Raw genomic sequence first — 21,889 nt, 5'->3', positions numbered from 1 at the left:
AGAGAGAGCTGGGGGTGGTGGTTGATAATAAACTGAACATGAGTCAGCAATGTGCCCTCGTGGCCAAGAAAGCCAATGCCATCCTGGGATGCATCAAGAAGAGTGTGGCCAGCAGGTCAAGGGAGGTTCTCGTCCACCTCTACTCTGCCCTGGGGAGGCCTCATCTGGAGTCCTGTGTCCAGTTCTGGGCTCCAGTCTCAAGAGGGGCAGGCAACTTCTGGATAGAGTCCAGCATAGGGCCACCAAGATGATCAGGGGACTTCAACATCTTTCATATGAGGACAGGCTGTGGGAACTGGGGCTGTTTAGTCTGGAGAAGAGGAGAGTTAAGGGAGATCTTATTAGTATTTACAAATATCTTAATGGTAGGTGTCAGGAGTTTGGGATATCCCTTTTTTTCTGTTGTATCTATGAACAGGACAAGGGGTAATGGGATAAAGCTGGAACAGAAAAAGTTTAATTTAAACATAAGAAAAAACTATTTCACTGTGAGGGTGAGGGAGCCCTGGCGCAGGCTGCCCAGAGGGGTTGTGGTGTCTCCTTCTTTGGAGGTCTTCAAGACCCACCTGGACACGTTCCTATGTGACCTGTTCCTAGGTGGACCTGCTTTTGCAGGGGGGTTGGACTAGATGATCTCTAAAGGTCCCTTCCAACCCTACCATTCTATGATTCTATCATTCTATGAACTAATGGTCTTTTGCTCTTCTGTCCAACATTTCTTGGTCTCACTTCTGCTGAACTGTTTTATGAGTTTCCAGATGGTTTAATCTGTGTTTACCTTCACTTAAAAGATAGCCTAGTTATGAAACAAACATATTCTGAGGAGTTTTTAGATCAATATTCTATTTTTTTTTTTACATTTTTTGAGTGGAAATGCAAAATATTTGTTCCTTTTTGTGAGTTGCTAACAAGGAAGAAAATATAAAAAAAATTAGTTAATGAAACAATCAGTTCCTATGAGCAAAACAAAATTTGATGCTGGATTTATAAATACTGTTGACTGCTGCAGAAGTGACTACTGGTCATAATGAAGTCTTTAGTATAAGGCTAGTGCTATGCACTTTCCTTTGAAGAGTTTGTACAGCATGTGTTTTATTTCAAGAGTCTGCAGTGCAAAGAAGGTTCAGGGTAATTCAAATTTCCTACCCTAGCACATTTTCTGCCAGGTTTTCAACCATAATAGGTTTTGATTCAAAGCATTTGAACTGCTGAACTCTGGATAACTGACCTTATGTCTCATTGAACTTAGAGGTGACTAACTGAAACAGACTTGAAATAACAGATCCTTGTAGAAAATATTTTTTGCCAACTGTCTTTTTACAAAGAAAATTAATTAAGGATTTCTATGTGGTTTTTGTTTTGTGTAGTTTTTTTTTGTCTGTACTGGGGCAGAGGCAAGGGGGGGCGGGCAGGTAATATTTATTTCATTGTAAGAGATGCACAAGGGCTGTTACTTTAAATATCAGTGCCCTGTTCTAGATGTGGGAAAGCATTCACCACCCATCAATTCACTTTAATACTGAATGCTGTCAAAATTACTTCCTCAGGAATTAGTAGGTGTTGAACTCTCTTGAAAAATCTCAGCCTTAGTGATCATTTTGGTTGTTGGTGCTTTAACAGGACTTGTTAACATGCATACTTTTATTAACCAACTCCAAACAATCTGTCTTTTCAGAAGCATCACTTTGCATGTGACTTTCCTGTAACCTCATTCACCATTCTTCAGTGAATATTTGACATCATTCATATTTTATTGCGACAAGCTCTCTAAATTCTAGTACAGAATACCTTTAAAAATGTCCTTTTGTCTTATCAAGTTTGGGAATCATCATTAAGTTACTGTAACTTAATTCATTAAAATGAATAATACATACCTTTTTTTTGGCAAATGACAGTGAAATATGTAGTCTTTTTACAGGCATTAGTGTTTCTCTGGTGGCAATATATCTTTTGATATGTATCACCTTTATATTCTTATTTATTTTCCTTGAAAATCAAACCTACTGGACATACTTGCTTTACACGACACAGTGCTCATTTGACTGGGTTGCATTGGATCTCTTCCCTCAGATTTTTCATTTTAAATTATTTCAGAATCAGATTGTAATTGGAAACAATACTTTCAAAAGCTCAAGTAAGTTTCATTGGATGCTGCTCTACAGAGCCAAATGGAAATGCAGAATAAATGGAGTCAGTGCTCATATTGCAAACTATTTCCAAGATTATCATGTGAATTCCAATCTCTTTCTTTCCTTTATCATGACATTTATATCACAAGACAGGTTTGAAATATTTTCCCAGTTCTGTCTGAAATCAGAGCACTGTCTTGGTTTGCTTCTGAGACCACACTACCATGTTTTATGTACTGGGCTTGGAGACTGATTACTTTTCTTAGTCCAGCTTCTTGTGTAGCAGTAGTACATTGAGACACTCACATGCTCAACCTCAAGTACATGAGCAATTCCATTTTCTGCCTACATTTTACTCTGGCTTCTCATACATCTTGCTAAGATTTTGACGTATCCTGTGGGGCTCACTTTAGCCACAGCAGCTAATTTTCATTAATAACATCCTTAATTTGAGATCAGTGTGTCAGTAACTCTGATTTCCCACTGCCAGTCAACACCTGAGATATTAAAAATGTTGGCAAGGGAAATAAAAGCAGAAGATGTTCTGAGACAGGAAATTTTGTATAATGTTTGGTTAGAAAGAAATTCAACCAGCAGTAATAATTACAAAGTCTGGCACTGACTATGGACTTCATGCACTACAGGTAAAACTATACACAGGCACTGCCTGTTCTAAGGTTGCATTTTCCCCAGGGAACCAGAAGGCAGAAGGTTTGATCCGGGATGGGAAGATGGGGAGAAAGACATACAGCCTGTGACGCTGTGGGAGGAAGTGAAGGATGAGGGGACCTGGAGGTTGAAGATCTTATACCTATCATACATCAATCCACAGTATAAAAGAAGCAAACCAGAAAAAATTGCTGGTATGTTACTGTCTGTTCATCTTCTTTAGTCACATTACAGGCAACTTCTGTATGTGATGCCACTGCTTTTCTGTTGCCTGTTGACCTTGTTTTCCTATTGTCCATCACATTGTATCATAGCATATCATATTTAGGGATCTGAGCTGTTAACTTCTGGAAGCATCTCATGACATGGTTGAATTAGGTGTAATGGAGAGCTGTATTTTCAGAATATTGACTGGCAGATGATATGAATAGAGTGGGTTCACCTGTTGACTTTACAGTACCTTTGAGCCCATTCACCTCTCACTACTGCAAGACTGTTACACTACTCATTCTACCTCCACTTTTGGAGGTAGAATGCTGCTTTCCTGTGCTTAGGAAGCTAAGGCCACTAAGCAGCATGAAGTTGGAAGAGCACTAATGCAACAAGGCTTCTTGGATCAGGCTATTCTTATAACACTAGTGCAGTGGGCAGGGAAAAATAATAGAGGAGTAGAACCATCCTTTCCAATGGCTCTGTAGAGACTGCCTAATGCAACTGCAAAATTGTATGCTCAGACTTGTACTGACATTCAAAGTCTCTACTGCTGTGCATCTGCAAGGTTTCCAAAGTGATCATAAAATATTAGCATCTGACTCTAATGACCAGCACCAGATAAATCATTGTGTAAAGTAGAAAACAGAGGAGTATTTGACTTCTTGCTTCCAGGTTCACTTTCTAATTGGATAATCTGGCTTTTTTTTCCCCTGGATTGTATCTGCATGCACTGGCAACTGCTAAAATGGTTAAAAAGGTATAAAAATCTCCTACTCCATAACCTTTGTAAGGGCTTAGAATGGAAAAAGATCTTATCCTGCAGACATTTTATAATGTGATTTGGCAGAAAAGCTACAACAATAGATACAATGGGAATACAAGGAGATAGTCCTTGAAAATATCTATTTCAATGTGAGGGGAGAGTAAGTGCAGCAGCATGCTGAAATACACAATAGAAGAAATCTAAGAAGAAATGAATTAACCGAAATTATTTTCAAGTTCAGGCTGGTAGTCGGAAAAAAGTGAAGGACCATGAAGGGTCACTGCTTACATGGTAAGGAAATCATAGAATCATAGAATGGTAGGGGTTGGAAGGGAGCTTTGGAGATCATCTAGTCCAGCTCCCCTGATAAAGCAGGTCCACCTAGATCAGATCACACAGGAATGTATCCAGGTGGGTCTTGAAAACTTCCAGAGAAGGAGATTCCACACTCTCCTTGGGTAGCCTGTGCCAGGGCTTCAAGTAAGTTACATATTGCTTAAATAGCATGTGATTGAATAAGATAGCATAAATGTGCTTAACCAGAGGTTGTACCGGCAGTTTTAATTCTCATGATTAGAGAGTAGCCAGCATTATTACAAATTACAAATAAGTATAAGGAATTGACGAAGGGGGACATAGATGAGCAAGGTACAGAAGGGGAAAACTCGGCAAACAATTCACCACACGCTGCTCCACAAGCAACAGGTAATGGGATTATAAAAAGAAGTGACAAGTGCTCATTGTGGGTGACTCATTGCTAAGAGGCACTGAGAGACCCATCTGTGGATTGAATAAGGAGTCCCAAGAGATGGGCTGCCTGCTGGGAGCCAGGGTCTGTGATGTGGCTGAGAGAGTGCCAAGGCTTGTCAGGGATGCAGGCTACTATCCTCTACTCCCCTTCCACATGGGGAAGAATGATATAATGATGCGTATTTCCAGAATCAAGAAGTATTTCAAAACCCTGGGGATGCAAGTGAAAAGTAGTAGGGCACAAGTCATTTTCTCCTTCATCCTGTCCACCAGAGGAAAAGGGGAATTCAGTAACAGAAAAATTGCACAAGTTAACTGCTGGCTAAGAGGCTGGTGCCAGAAGGAAGGTTCTGTTTCTTATGGCAATGAAAACTTCTTTGGGGACTATAATTTGATAGGTCAGAACAGAATACAGCTCTTTCATAAGGACAGTGGAATATTTGGGAATAGGGTGGCCAACCTCAACATGAGGGCTTTAAACTAAAGGATCTGGGAGATGGGGGTAGAAATAACAAAGAACAAGCCAGTCTGTCTAACAGGGAAAAAGGTCAGGGTAGGGAGTGCCCCTCAGCCACCCACCAAAATGAGGTGCAGAAGGATGACCACCCTGACGGAGTATCAAATCAAGGAGGATCCTCTTGCATCTGTCCAGGGAAACCTGTGTGTTTGAGTAAGCCCCTGCGCTGCCTCTACACCAATGCACGCAGCCTGGGGAATAAGCAGGAAGAACTGGAGATGTGGGTGCGGATGCGGGGCTACGACCTCACTGCGGTCACAGAGACATGATGGGAAAGCTGCCATGACTGGAGTTCAGGAAAGACAGACCAATGAGGTGAAGAGGTGGAGTTGCTCTCAAAGTGAGAGAGCAATTAGTGTGCACTGAACTCTGCCTGGATGGCGATGAGGGGAAGGTTGAATGTTTGTGGATGAGAATTAAGGGGCAGGGTAAGGTAGGTGATACTGTTGTAGGAGTTTGCTACAGGCCACCTCATCAGGAGGAGGATGTAGATGAGGTCTTCTACAAACAACTGGGAGCTGCCTCACGATCACAGTCCCTGGTCCTCATGGGGGACTTCAACATCCCTGATGTTTGCTGGCAAAGCCATTCAGCCAAGTGCATACAGTCCAGGAGACTACAGATTATTGATGACAATGTCCTGTAACAGGTGCTTGAGGAACCAAGAAGAAGAGACATGCTGCTGGATCTTGTACTAACAAATAAAGAGGATTGGCTGAGGATGTGAAGGTTGGAGGTAACCTTGTCTGCAGTGACCATGAGATGGTGGAGTTCAAGATCCTGCGTGGAAGAAGCAGGACACAAAGCAAGACTATGACCCTGGATTTCAGGTGAGCTAACTTTGGCCTCTTCAAAGATCTGTTTGGAGGAGTCTCATGGGATAGGCTCCTAAATGGTGGAAGTGCCCAAGAGAGCTGATTCGTCTTCATGCATCACTTCCTCCAAGCCCAGGATCAGTGTGTCCCCACATGTAGAAAATCAGGAATCCATCTCCATGGATTCTCCATGGAGAACAAATTGCTGCTAGGTCAACTCAGTGAGAAAGCAGCCATCTATGAAAGGTGGAAACAGGGCTAGGTTTCTTAAGAAGACTATAGGAACATTGCAAGAGCATTCAGGCTGCAATCAGGAAGGCTAGAACCCTTCTAGAATTACACCTGGCCAGGAAAGTGAAGGAAACAAAGAAGGGTTTTTCAGGTACGTTGGCAGTACAAGGAAGATTAGGGGGAATGTGGCCCCACTGCTAAACACAGAGGGTGCCCTGGTGACAGAGGGTGCAGAGAAGGCTGAACTGCTGAGTGTCTTCTTTGCTTCAATCTTCACAGCCAAGGCTGACCCTTGGAAAGACCAGTCCAGCAAGGATAGTAGGATGGTCTGGACAACAGAGGACTTTCCCTTAGTGAATGAGGAAGAGATTAAAGACTTGTTGGGCAAGCTTAACGCTCATAAATCATGGGACCTGATAGGATGCTATGGTGGTTTAGCCTGATATCCCCCAAGTCATAAAATCACTCCCCCTCCTACATTGGACAGGAGACAGAGAGAAATACAACAAATGGCTTGTGAGTTAAGGACAGAGAGATCACTCAGTGATTACTGTCATGGGCAAAACAGACTAAACTTAGGGAGAAAAAGGTTTGATTTATTAAAGAAATGATAAGAGCAAGGAGATGAGAAATAAAACCATCTTAAAAACACCTCGCCCCACCCCTCCTCTTCCCAGGACTCCCTTTCCTTCCCCCCTAGCAAAGCAGGGGATAGGGGATGGGGGTTTCGGTCAGTTCATTACAGATGGACTTTGCTGCTGCTTCTTCTCAGGGGGAGGCCTCCTCACACTGCCCACTGCTACACTGTGGAGCCCCTCCCACTGGAGATAGTCCTCCATAAACTTCTCCAACAGAATCCTTCCCATGGGCTACAGTTCCTCACGAACTACTCCAGCATGGGGCCTCCCACGGGGGCAGCTCTTCACACTCTGCCTCAATATGGGTCATCCACCGGGAGAAAAGTCCTTCAGGTACTGTCTGCTCCAGCCTGTGTCTCTCACAGGATCACAAGTCCTGCCAACAAATCTGTTCTGGTGTGGGCCCCTCTATCCCCACAGGCTCCCAGGTCCTGCCAGGAACTTTCTCCAGGGTGAGCTTCCATGGAGTCACAGCCTCCTTCAGGCATCCACCCACTGCGGCACGGGATCCTCCACAGGCTGCGAGTGGGTCTCAGCTTCCTAGTGGTCCTCCGTGGACTGCAGAGAGACAACCTGCTTCACCATGGTCCTCACCACACAACAGAGGGCAGCCTTTTCAGTACCTAAGCACCCCTCTCCCCCTCCTTCTCCACTGACCTTGGTGTCTGCGGAGATGTTTTCATTCTCCCTCCCTGTTGCTGCTGTAGTTTTGCAACTGCACAACTTCTTCTCCTTCTCAAATATGTTATTCACAGAGGTGTTACTTTCATCACTAATGGGCCAGGCCTGGGTCAGGTGTAGGGTCCAGCTTAGAATTGACTGGCCCTAACCCTGTGAGCTACATAGGAAGCTTCTGGCAACTCTTTTTGTTTAAAGAAGCCACCCCTGTAGCCTCCCTGCTACCAAAAAACCTGGCCCAGACAAAAACATTAGAGATGCATCCTAGAGTGCTGAGGAAGCTGACTGATGTGGTTACTAAACATCCATAATTTCTGAACATTCATGGAGAATAGGTGAGGTGCCTGAGGACTGGAGAAAGGCCAATGTCACTCCAGCCTTCAAAAAGGGCAGGAAGGGTGACCCAGGAAACTAAAGGCCGGTCAGCCTCACCTCCATCCCTGGAAAAGTGATGGAACAACTCATCCTGAATGTTGTTCATGAACATATGACGGAAAAGATGGTTATCAGGGAGAGTCAACATGGCTTCACCAAGGGGAAATCCTTTTGATGAACCTGATAGCCTTCTATGAGGGCATAACTACCTGGCTAGATGAGGGGAGAGAAGCGGATGTCATCTACCTTGACTTCAGCAAGGCCTTTGACACTGTCTCCCATAACATCCTCATCAGAAAGCTCAAGCACTGTGGCTTGGATGAGGGGACAGTGAGGTGGATCGAGAGCTGGCTGAATGACAGAGCCCAGAGGGTGGTGATCAATGGCACAGAGTCCAGTTGGAGACCTGTGGCCAGTGGAGTTCCACAGGGATGGATTCTGGGGCCAGTCTTATTCAACTTCTTCATCAATGACCTGGATGAAGGGACAGAGTGTACCCTCAGCAAGTTGGCTGATGCCACCAAACTGGGAGGACTGACTGATTCCCCAGAAGGCTGTGCTGCCATTCAGCAGGATCTTGACCAGCTTGAGAGTTGGGCAGATATGGGATGCATCAAGAAGAGTGTGGCCAGCAGATCAAGAGAGGTTCTTCTGTCCCTCTCCTATGCCCCGGTGAGGCCTTATCTGTGTTCAGTTCTGGACTCCCAAGCTTAAGAGGGACAGGGAACTTCTGGAGACAGTCCAGCACAGGGCCACCAAGAACATCAGGGTACTTGAGCATCTTTCATATGAGGAAAGATTGCAGGAACTGGGGCTGTTTAGTCTGGAGAAGAGGAGACTGAGGGGGAACTCATTAATATTTACAAATATCTAAATAGTCGATATCAGAAGGTTGGAGTATCACTTTTTTCTGTTGTGTCTAGCAACAGGACAAGGGATAATGGAAGGAAGCTGGAACAGAGAAAGTTCCACTTAAATATACGAAAAAACTATTTCACCGTGAGAGTGATGGAGCAGTGGAACGGGCTACCCAGGGGGGTTGTGGAGTCTCCTTCCTCAGAGGTCTTCAAGACCCACCTGGTCATGTTCCTATGTGACCTGATCTAGATGGACCTGTTTTACAAGGGGCTGGGACTAGATGATCTCCAAAGGTCCCTTCCAACCACTACCCTTCCATGATACTATGATTATTAGCATGCTAGTTTAAAGACTTTTTCACACTACACTACAGAAATATCCACTGGCTGAAACTGAATGTTACTGAATAACACAGTGTAAATCCCAGATGATACATAGTTTTTCCACAGTACCAGTAGCTGTCAAATTGTCATCAGCCAGGAGTCATTGTAGTTGAAAAATGAGCCCTTCAATGCTTTGCACTAATCTGAATCATTTAGTCAATAATGAATCACTAATTGAATCACTAATGCTGTTTTTACGAGATCACTTTCTTTCCCTTGTGCCCTAACCAGGATCTGTCTCAGCTTTGTAAGTTACTTAAACGTGTGCTTAAGAGTTTCTCAAAGTTAAGCACATGCTTAAGGACGTTTTCATGTGTGGAGATATCTTACAGACTAAAAATCAAGATTCAGAAATACAAGTTCATATACTTAAGTTCCATAGCTCCTAGTTTTAATTTCATATAATTATGCAGAAGTAGTTTATCCATAATTCAGTTGTTCCATTAGTTTTGTGTTAAGGTGTTAATAGAGTTAACTGAGTTAATGAATGCATAATTTATTAGTCTACAAGATAAATAGTTTAAAATGCAATATTCAGACACAATAGCTTAGGAAATGTGCTATCTGCATTGGCTTTAGCATGGCTAGAATACTGAGGTATAAAGCAAAGCAGAGGAGAAACTACTACCCCCAAAGTCAATACACACAGAAGTTGAAGAGAATTGTTGAGATTTTGCTGAAAAATACCAATGGAAGGGTGTGTACTTGGAAAATGCAGGTAGAATATTAAATCTCACTCTTACCATTGTACTCCACAACCTTCAGGTTAATCTGAAGAGCTACACTTTTCCTCTTTTTTTTTCCCCCAGAAAGGAATTACAACTATGTAGTTGGACTACGAATATCTCTTAATATGGGGGAAGCCAGGAGTATCTAAAATATCCTCAAGTTCTAACTGTGGTATAGGCCTCCTACGCAGTGCTTTGGTATCTAACAGCACCATGTTTACAGAGGAAATGAATGACGCAAATGAATCACACTTACATCTTACACTGTGCTAATTAAAACTAGTGGGAGATGCTGAAGGTCACTAATTCTAAAACCTGAGGTAAAAGTTTAAAAATATGTTTTCTTTTAAAAGAGCGTGGTCCTGAAGTTTAAACGTGACTTTGAATCTGAAAGACAATCACTGGTTTTACACTTGTACTGTCAGATACTCTGCAACATGTTTCTTTCGCTGTTTTCACATCTCAGGTTGTGATCCTAGTTAACAAAAACAAAAGGTGAGAGGACAAAGTATTTCAGAATATTAAAGAATTAAATATGAGTTTAGCTTAAAAATTCAGTTTCACATGAAAAAGTCAGGAAATATGGGTTTTTTTCTGTGGTGGTAGGAACAAATATATTATCTACTGTCATTTATTTGTCATTTAGTTCTAATGAAATCTCCTACTCCCTTTTCTTTTTTTTTTTTTTTTTCTTTTATATATTTCTTAATACCTTTTTTCCTTAGTGGGAGCAGGGGGGTGTCATTTCTGAATTAAACTTTTACCTAAATTGCAAATTTAGAAAAATAGGTCTGCTTTCTCTGCTTTCTGATCATTTATGTACTTCCTTTTAGAATATATGAGACAAATCATAGAATCATAGAATCATGGAATGATAGGGGTTGGAAGGGACCTTTAGAGATCATCTAGTCCAACCCCCCAGCAGAAGCATAGTATAAACACAGAATTACATACTGGGACTTACATCAGTGTCAGCTGTTAATGAGTTTTGCGGTCAGGAGGAAGCATTACTGGAGTAGTTTAAAATCAAAATATCTGTGGTTCAAATGTGTGACCCACTTAAAAATACAGATTTAATGAGTGACTACTAAAATGCCTCACTTAGTTTTGTGCTTGTTTGATTTTTACAAAATTAGGTGTCAGGGTAAACTAGAACTAGCTGTAGACACACTAGGGACACTAGACCACAGCCACAGCCATACCACCAGTGACCACAGGAAAGGATCTGGAGATCTTAGCAGCAGTTGCCAGTGTTGCTCGTCACTAAGCAGTGCTGGCACAAGCCTCTCTGTAGTTGTGGTTTGTGTGGCTAAGTTTTGGTAGCAGGGGAGCTTCTGGGGCAGCTTCTGTGAAAAGATGCTGGAAGCTTCCCCTGGATCTGATAGGGCCAGTGCCAGTCAACTCTAAGATGGACTCAGTGCTGACCAAAGCCAAACCAATTAGCAATGAAGGTAACATCTCTGTGATTAATATATTGTAAAAGGGGAAGACGTTGCTATGCAGATGCAACACTACAGCAGAAGAAAGGAGTAAGAATTCAATAATATCTCAGCAGACACCCCATGGAACAGATTCCCCTGCAGCCTGTGGTATAGTCCACGGTGAGGCAGGCTGTCCGCCTGCCACCATGAAGCCCATGGTGGAGCAGAGATCCACCTGCAGCTCAGGGAAGACTCTCACATCAGAGAAAAGGGATACCCAAGTGAGGCTGTGACCCCATGACTCCTGCTGGATCAATCTACTCCTGAAGGACTGTTTCTCTGTGGATGAGACCCATGCTGGAGCAGTTTGTGAACTGTAGCCTATGGGAAAGACCCACGTTAGAGAAGTTCATGGAGGACTGTCTCCTGTGAAAGAGACCGCACACTATACCCAGGAAAGTGTGAGGAGGCCTCTTCTTGAGAGGAAGCAGTAACAAAGCCCATCTGTAATGAAGTGACCATAGCCCCGTGTCCCGTTCACCTGTGCTGCTGGTGGAGAGGAGGGAGAAACTTGAGAAGATAGGAGGGGTGAGATGTTTTAGGATTCAGGTTTTATTTCTCATTTTGCTACTCTATTTTGATTGATTGTTAATAAATCAAACCTATTCTACCCAAGATGAGTATATTTTGCCCTTGACAGTAATTACTGAGCAATCTTCCCAACCTTCGATTCACAAGCCCTTTGTTATGTTTCTCTCTTTCTTGTCCAGTTTAGGAGGTTGAGTGATAGAACAACTTGGTGGGCACCTGGCACTTAGCCAGGGCTAACACCACTACACCCTCAATATCTAAGTTTAAAATCAAATTTGAAATTGTGCATCTGTTAATTCTAAGACAAGATGACTCTACAGAGTTATCTTAAAAACAAGAACAACAACTGCAAGTGTCTATTCCTCCAAGTGTTTTACTTTCCTGCTAGACAGTTGTTTTCATTATGGTAAAAGGATGGGCCAGCATTGGCAGAACACAGAAGAGATGAAGCTCTGGAACAGGCCAGATGCTGATTAAAGATCTCCTGCTATCTTATTTCTGCAGAATGAAAGGGAACACAGATTAGTTTTCTGAAAGAAGAATAGTTCAAAAAGTGAGTTAGTCATCAAAAACCTCTTAGCATCACTTGCACACAGTATACTTTTTTTGAGGTCTTATAACTAAAAATACACTTTACTTTTTGTTTATGTCTGAGGCTAGAGTTTCAAAATGATTAATTAACCAAACATGAAACCTCTTACATTTATGAAGCCATAAGGGAAAACCAGGCCATACATACAATAGCTATAATGTATCAGGTATCTGTTGATTTTTTTATTCTTCTGCCCTACTCTGTGCTGAAGTAAAGGAAGATATTTCAACAGCAAGATGCGAATCTCATCAAGCAGTTTCTTCAATAAAAGGAAGCATTTTGATGCCCTTTGAAAAGCGAAAATCGTAGTACTGGGGATTTATAGTAGTGGGGATTTATAGTAACTGATTCATCTGTTCAAAACTACAGCTTTCACTTTAGTCATTGTAGTCTGAGGTAAAAATATGTACTTCCTTTCTTCTTGTTCCCCAAGAATAACTCATGTAACTGAAGTAGTTCCCAGTTAACCATGGTATATATCTGTTTTGAGAGAGATTTCTGAGGGCAGTTTGAGAGCTACATCTTCATTCACTACCTGCTGAAAAGAGTAACAGCAGTTTTAGAGGTTTACCTCAGACTCTGGATCTAGTGCTGGCTTCTCACCAGAAGAGGCTTAGGGAAACAATTTGCAGGGATGTGTAGAACTTTGTCTTTTATTTAGTCATAATTTTATCAGTGTGAGCTCACAGTGTTTCAAACCACAAAGGGCTCGTATTTTTTCTTATGCTATTTAGTTAAACTATAGAGTCACATAGTCAGATATACTGACATTATGGCTTCAAAAATTTTCTGTCCTTTAAAAATCCTTCTAACCTTCTGACACTTCCTAGAAACCTGGAGTGTAATTCAGGCTTTGCACTGGTACCTTCTGATAATTATACACAGGTAGTTAAATTGACTAGTAAAACTGTAACTTTTAGTTTAGAAAGAATGTAGAACAAGAGACTGCATGAAAATGACATCATAGAATCATAGAATTTTAGAATGGTAGGGATTGGAAGGAACCTATAAAAATCATCTTGACAAACCCCTCTGCTAAAGCAGGTTCACTTACATCAGGTCACACAGGAATGCGTCCAGGTGTGTTTTGAAAAACTCCAGAGAAGGAGACTCCACACCCTCCCTGGGCAGCCTGTGCCAGGGCTCACTCACCCTCATAGTAAAGAACTTTTTCCTTAAGTTTAGGTGGAACTTTCTGTGTTCCAATGTATGTCCATGTTCAGTTTGTCATGCAGGGTTAACCTGTCCAGCAGGTCAACCTGAAGTTTTTTCTCCTGAGATGCAGGACTCTCCACTTACCCTTTTTATCGTGGTAGAGAGACATCACTATGTTTTTCTTGGGGGTGAAAAGTGCTCTTCATCTCTGATTTTCTTTGTTCTAAGAAAAAAGGATTTGCTATGTATTGTATATGAACATGTGATCAATACCTAATGTAACTTCAAGAAAATACCTGAAACTGCGGGTAAATCACAGAAATCTGTAGTACAAGTTCATTTTTAATAGAAAAACAGCAGGTTACATAGTACACCTGTATTATTTGTGTAACTGCTACTTAATATTTGTGCTGAATACTCTTAAGCCAAATTGCCAGTTAATCTGGTATCTGAATGCCTCTACTATCTCCCTCTGAGTTTTGGCCAATTAGTTAATATTATTAAATGTTCAGCTTGCTCACAGTCATTCCTTTAGTCTGTGATGTCTGAGTGAAGAATGTGCTTAATGTTTCAGATACTCAAGCTGAGTCTTACTTTCTCCTTCAGTTTGTCTGGGTTAGAATGTACAATGCTTGATGCTGTTTCCGATTAAGAAAAACGAAACCCAGCTAGTTTTTATGAAAAATTTATCTGTGATAGCACTTTAATGAAAGTATAATTACATTGATCAGTAGACTTTAAAAAGTAAGAGAGTTTGGATTGTTGTCTCATACACTTTCTCAAGTAATCTATTGGTAAATTATATTATAGGTAGGTTTCCAAAAACACACATAATAAATACATCAGAAGCTTCACAAAATGTTCTAATGAGAAAGAATGTCACATTTTTTTGTTTAGTAGTTGGAATAAAGTTTGATTTTTTAAGTTTGATGGACGATTTGTACTTGCACTACAGAATAGTTGCAGAAGGCAACCTCACACAGTGTGTCCAGGAGATTGTAAAAAAGCAATGATATATAACCAGAATCAAACAGAATGAATCCTGAAACAGAGAAAATGATTACAACTTGTGTAACAGATGATTTGACCAAAATGTGACCAGTTCTTTCAAAAATGTCTGTGGATGGAACTCTGTGGGTGGAGCTAAACATGACATGATTCTATTACTAATTTCATGATTTGCTTCAGATCCCATTGAAATGGAGATATGAAAAAGCAATCAAGGGATCAGTGAAGTCTTATTAGGAAGAACATTGGAGCTTCTGTGAAGTAATGTTTTTAGAGTTAATGAATACTTAAATATCTATATACAAGGTATTGTCTGAAGCAGCAGAGAATACAATTTTCTGACCATATAAATCTGGATGTGGAAGTTTTATTGTTTCTAATTTAGGTATGTTTTGATCTTCAGTTAATATAAAAATTAGTTTTTAGAGGTGAAAAGATTTTTTTTTGTAATCTTAAACATGGTATGTATATTATTGATAAGATTAGAGCTGCTCAAATATTCACAGAATTCATTGTGTGGGTAATACAGTCGTTGAGCAAATACCTTCAGATTATTTTGATTAATTTTTACCAACTTGTAATGGATATAGGTGATAGAAAAGTCCACAGCAATGTAGTGTATAAATCCAAATGTTTCTTGATGTCAATTTAGTTTTATTAGACACTGGGAATTACAGAAAACACTGTAATATGTGTGCATGAAGAAAGGCTCATACTGAGGTACACCTACCTATGCAAGGGTAAGACACGAATAGACCTATCAATGTGTCTCATACATCTCCAATTCTTCTCCTCATTGTTATGCCTGTATCAAATTAAAGACAAACACAAGAGAGATAGACTTCAGGTAATAATCTGTGAGAATAGTAGTGCTGAGTCTGTACAAAAAGGGATGCCTTTCGCTTGTCAATCTCTTACTGTCATGCAATTGTTGTGAATTTTGTCTTTGTATGTCTATAAATTGGACGTGTTTAACATTTTCTGTTATGTGAAATTTCATGGTGTGTTTTTATATGTACATTATCCTTTCTCCTTTACAGTATATGATATTGTTACACTCTATGTGTGTCTCTTAAGTCTTACAAATATTTGAATAGATAGTTCTCAATGATGGGGGGGGGTGGTGGTGATGGTGGTGGTGATGTTAAATATATTTTCTTTTGCCTGATTTGGCCGGAGCAGGCCACGTCCCGAGGAGGGGAGTCAATATCCACAGCTGTAACTGTGGGAAGGAACCCACGAGCTGTTGAGGGGGGAGGAGGTAGAGATATCGGGAGCAGTGAGCTGGGCCCAGAAAGAAAGGAGGGATGGGGGAGGGAGATCTTAAAGTGCTGGTTGGAATTTTCTCATCATCCTACTCTCTTTTTGCTTTTATTCCATTCTTGTAGACTAAACTTTCCTACTTTCCTCTCTACGTCGAGTACTGGAGTCTGTTTTGCCTGGAACTGTAATTGGCAGTGAGCCCTCCCTGCCCTTGTCTGAATCCACAACAACCTTGTTTATCTTTTTACTCCCACTTTTCTGGGGCCTCCGCCATCTTAATGAGGGTGGGGGTGATTTGGGGCATCGAGTGAGAGACTGTTGTGGTGCTGCTGTGCTAGCTGGGCCAAACCACAACACTTGTGCCAATGACTATTCAGATATTTGGTCTGTGCTTTAAGACAACGTTTATACCTTTGAAACTGTCCTTATGAGATAATTTAATGAGTCTCATTTCACCTCAAAGTGTTTTTTTCAGTAATCTGACATTTGGCATTTGGATAAAGTGCTCTCCTCACCTCACTGACACATTGCCTTTATATTTGCAATACTGTTGATATATGTGTCCTATTAAGAACTTGTTTCTAGTATGGTAAACTTGTATTAAAATAACTGTGTTTGATTAATTTATCTTATGTAAAGTTGTAGTGGTTTTGCCTGGGCTAGTTTTTTTGTTAGTGAGGGGAGCTACAGGGGTGGCTTCTTTAAACAAAGATCTGCCAGAAGCTTCCCTGTAGCTCATAGGGACAGTACTAGTCATTCCTGCAGCTGACCAATTAGATGAAGGTAATGCTTCTGTGAATAACATATTTCAGAAGGAGAAGATGTTGCTGCACAGTTGTTAAACTGCAACAGCAACAGGGAGTGAGAATGTGAAAACATCTCCGCAGACAACAAGGTCAGTGGAGAAGAAGAGGGAGGAGGGTGCTTAGGCCCTGAAAGAAAGTCTCCCCTGTGACCTGTGACGTAGCCCATGGTGAGGCAGCTGTGCCTCTGCAGTTCATAGAGGCCACAGGGGAGCAGAGACCCACTCGCAGCCCTTGGAGGAGCCCACATTGGAGCGGGTGGATGCCTGAAGGAGGCTGTGACTCTGTGGGAAGCTCACCCTGGAAAAGTTCCTGGCAGGACCTGGGAGCCTGTGGGGAGAGAGCAGCCCACACCAGAGCAGGCTTGCTATCAGGACTTGTGATCCTGTGAGGGACTCAGGCTGGAGCAATCAGTACCTGAAGAACTGTTTTCCCGGTGGATGATCCATGTTGGAGCAGGGTGTAAGGAGCTGCCTCCATGGCAGGCCCCATGCTGAAGCAGTTCATGAGAGTCTGTAGCCCATGGGAAGGACCCACGCTGGAGAAATTCTTGAGGGACTGTATCCAGTGGGAGGGACCCCACAGTGTAGCAGTGGGCAGTGTGAGGAGGCCTCCCTCTGAAAAGAAGCAGCAGTAAAGTCTATCCGTAATAAACTGACTGCAACCTCCACTCCCCATTCCCTGCACCTCGGCAAGGAAGGAAGGATAGTCCTGGGAAGAGGGAGGTGAAGGGTGGGGTGAAGTGTTTTAAGATTCAGCTTTATTTCTCATCTCCTTGTTCTTATTGTTTCTTTAATAAATCAAACCTTTTTCTCCCTAAGTTGAGTCTGTTTTGCCCGTGACTCGAATTGCTGAGTGATCTCTCTGTCCTTATCTTGACTCACAAACTGCTTGTTATATTTCTCTCTCCCCTGTCCAATTTGGGAGGAGGAGTGATATTATGAATTGGTGGACATCTGGCTAAACCACCACAAAAGTACATGTGTTTATAGGCATTTTATCTTTCATATTTAATGTTATTATGCATTGAAAATCTCTCTTACCCTTCAGATCCAGCCAGAGGTTTCAGAAAGCACTGCTGGCTCTGGGGAATCAGTTTCCTATTTTGTGTCAGTCATGCTATACTAACACTAAGTGTAGGAATCCACTAGGCATGATCTTTAATAAAAATAGAAAACGCTGTCAAATATCATTACAGACAGCCCAAATATTGACTTGGATATTAGATATTGTTCATCTGTGTCAGTTAGAATTGATACATAAGGAATATATTTAATTTAAAATAGAGTCACAGAATGGCATTCATTCCAAACATACAAAATATGTACAGATAAACATATGGGGCCTGAGTATTGCACAGGGGAGAAACGAGTCCTGATCCAACTCCTGAAAAATGTGTAGTACACAGAAGACACAATTAAAAAAAAAAAAAAAGGGCTCTCAAAGATGCTTAGGCTGTGATACATTTTGAGTCTTGAGCTCCTGTGCTACATCTCATGCTCCTGTGACTTTGTGGTGCTTTGAGTGCCTGAACTAGCAAAATATTTCATTAAGAACTGCAGCTTATGACAATTGCTAAGAAGTTCTTGTATTTTCATCTACCATCTTCTTCAGAAAGGCATTTGAAGGAGAACCTATAGTTGAACTTTTGAAGAATGAAATCATTAAAGATTCATATATCCCTAACTTTTAATCTAGTTTGGACTGTTGACCTTTATTTATTCAATTGCTAGGATTTCCCATCTTAAAATGCGCTGAGTTAACAAAAACTGCTCATGACTCCAACTTGGAAAAAAAGTCATACTGTCTTCTTTACTGCAGCCCACTTTCTGAAAGAGCAGAAAATTATTCAACTGTGGAATCCTGCTGGGGCAATGTGTACAATGCCCGCATTTTTCTACTAATTCTAGTTTAAGTGAAAATCAAGGGGAGCTCCTATGTGGGGCTGGTAGGGTTCATCCCCACATGAAAGTATTCCTTACATCAAAGCGGGAAATAGTTTCCACCTGAACTTCAGGCCTCCAGGACTACCCCAAAACTAAAAATTGCAAGAGCTGACATTGAGGGTGGATATTATTCAAAGTATCCACCCGGCAATCTTGATAGCTTGACTGTATCACTTAAATTTATAGGACTCTGTTTACACCAGTCCAACAAATACCCTGTAAATAATGTATGTATTAGACAATGTATGCTGTTACTAGGACAGAATGAGAATTAGAATGTTGTGTTGATGACCATATTCATTATAGTGAAAAGTACTGTCTATAGGCTTGCTAAATCATGACGTGTACTATTCATGCAGTACTGTTGAGCTGGTTCAGTGAACTTTGCAGCTGGTATTTAAGAAAGAAGCTTTGTAATAACAGTGGTATTGTCAATCACTTCATTTGTTTCATCAATATATGCAGATAGTGGCTCCACAGAGGAAAGCTGTTCAAACCTAAATCTTTTGACATCTTTTACAACTAACTCACTTATTAGGTTTACCTTTATAAAAGGAAGCAGGAAAGCAAGTAAAAACAGAAACAAGAATATATCTTCTTATATAAAATATGTAAGAATATGTAATTATTATATTTCTTCATTCCCATCAAAAGAGATTGCAGTTAGATAATTTATAGAAACAGTTCTCTTTCTAAAGAAGTAATCACACCAAGTTAGTAATTTTTAACAGGCAGAAATTTAGATGACATCAAATTCAAAGCCCTTAATACACATCATCCTAGCAGAGAAAGTTATTGTGAATACAATACAATACTACCCTCTCGTCTGGAACTCTGCCAATATTTCTCACCTAAGACTCTTTTTTCTCCACCATGACTCTACACATCTGGTTCCTTTGATGTTTGAATGGATGCAAACCAAAAATAGCTTCACTGAAGTTTATAAATGTCATCAGTGAAAATCTAACATGGGGAACCAAGTCCTTCATCTAGATGTCTGTCTATTGCTGTCTTATTGCCAAATTTCTTTTTACCTTCACTGAGACTCCTAATAAATGCCTTAGTCTTTTCCTCCTTGACTATTAAAGTTCTTTCTCATAAAATTTCCTATAATCCTAAATTCTAGATGTCAAGAAGTCCCAATTAATCATAGAATCATAGAATCACAGAATGATAGGGGTTGGAAGGGACCTTTAGAGATCACGTAGTATCTTATTCCAAAAAATAAGAACATCTGCTGTGACCTTGATTTCCTATTCAACTTTAACACCAGTTCAAAATGGCCTTTATGGTTTTCAAAATGATTATACTATGGTCCTATGTCTATATACACAACTGCAATATTCATGTTGTTCACTCCTTCTATTTTGAGAGGAGGTTTTTACACCCTTCATCCCTGGGTCTTTTTATTTTCTTTAAAAAGAAGAAAAAGCTCATCAGAAGGTGAGCAGTGCTACTTTGCATCAAATGTCTAAAAGACAAAGGTCGTACTCTTACCAACACATGGCTCAAATCACAATCAAAATAGCAATACCAAAATAATATATTTTTGGGGACCTGGTGTCCCTGATGTAGCCAATAAGAGCTCTATCTCTTTGCTCAACAGATCTACTGTTGTAATTTCATGGCATATGTTTTTTAACTGTCTCTGTGTTAATCCAAATAAGAGGAAAAAACATTTATAAAGCTTGTGGCCTTGTCCTAAATCCGGAGAGCCACAGTGTTTCTAACTCCCTGTGGAAATTCCTGTATACTCACTTTTCTGAACAACCTTGGCTGGTTTACAACTTCCTTGAGCTCATGCTAAAGCCAGCTGTCCTAAGAGTCTAATCACACCTTCTTAACAAGTCAGCTGCTTTGTTCAAGGCACCTTGCAGCAAAAAAAATGTTTCTTGTGAGTTTTTCATTATTCATCTGGCACTGCTTCTTTGTTTGGAAAGGGAATATAATAGTCATGAGGTGAGTTTTCTACAGAGGAGACAGCCCCTCACAGATCCTAGCTTGACAACAATGACTTCTTGTCTCATAGCCTCTGTTTGTTTCAGTGGTCTCAGTGTTAAATGACGTGCCAAATGCATGCCTACACATAAAGACTAAGCTGTAGTCATGGGAGCGTAATCAGATAACATTTCCTGCTGGTAACCTTCAATGACATAGAAATAAGTCTTTCAATTTTGAAACACTCCAGCTTGCATTTAACCATATTAAATATTTCATATCAGATGTTATTTTCATTCCTCCCCAATATGTCTTTGATAGCAATTTAAAGCACACAGTGAATTCTAGCAAGTCCATAGATTTATGTTAGCAAACTGCATATTTCCTTTTTCAAGTCTTTATTTCTACTGTTAGCCTTTATTCATTTTTAACTATCTTCATTCTGTTACTCAGAAAATCCTCTCTGAACAACAGGAATTACTCCTGAGAAAATTTCTTGAATTTATAACAGATTTTTTACAGCTTTTTTTACAAATCAGCTTCAATTATCTATTACTTTCCATGAGAGCTAAACTTTTAAAATTCAAAGGGAAGTGTTTTCTCATTGGTGGTAGTCTAAAGAGAATTATGATATTGTATATTTTTGGTATGCATTCAAGTCCATGTGGTTAGATATATCTGATTTGATTTATTTCATTGTCACTTTAGGTAAATTTGAAGAAGTGAAACTGAAAAAATGAGTTTAATGATACAAAAAGAGCTGGGTCTTGGTGAACATTGTCTCTTTCTACAAACATTATGTAGAGCTTTAAATTGAGCCATGTCATTGGTTCTTCCACAGCTGTGAAGTTCTGTAAAACTGTAGTTACAAAAGAACCACAGTGATCTTTCAGTAGTATAATGGATGCTGCCTTTCCTCATATGTTGTGAAAAATGCCCATTGGTCTGAAATTGCTGGAGTTATATGCCTGTAACTATCACAAGCATGGTTATATTTTTGGACATTCTGAGACTTTTCTGCCAACTACAGGCAAAGAAAAGAGCTCTGGTTTAAATCTGTAATAGATGGAGTATAACCAAGATAGGTTGTTCTGCAAGCTTGGAAACTGTTGGTTTCCTCTGCTTAAACTGACAGAACAGTCTTTACTTTTACAAGTGGGGCAGGGTTTCCAGGATTATTCAGACACAAAACATGATGGAGCATGTTACTTGGGAGGAGACCATAGGTATAACATGTGATGCAGCCTAAGTATATTTTTTAAATCAGCTAAGCACTGGTATCTGATATAAAACGTTACTCAAATGTCTCAACCAGCATTATAATTTACTTCTTTTTCTTTACTTTACTTTGCTTTTCTTTTTTTTCTTTTTTGATGATACTCATGCAGAGGCAGTAGGTAAGATTTTCTAGTAGAGATGTGTTAA

The sequence above is a fragment of the Colius striatus genome, chromosome Z (genome assembly GCF_028858725.1).
Source record: "Colius striatus isolate bColStr4 chromosome Z, bColStr4.1.hap1, whole genome shotgun sequence".
In the NCBI taxonomy this organism is placed as follows: Eukaryota; Metazoa; Chordata; class Aves; order Coliiformes; family Coliidae; genus Colius; species Colius striatus.
The sequence above is the reverse complement of the archived record's forward strand: the minus strand, read 5'-3'. Positions refer to the sequence as shown.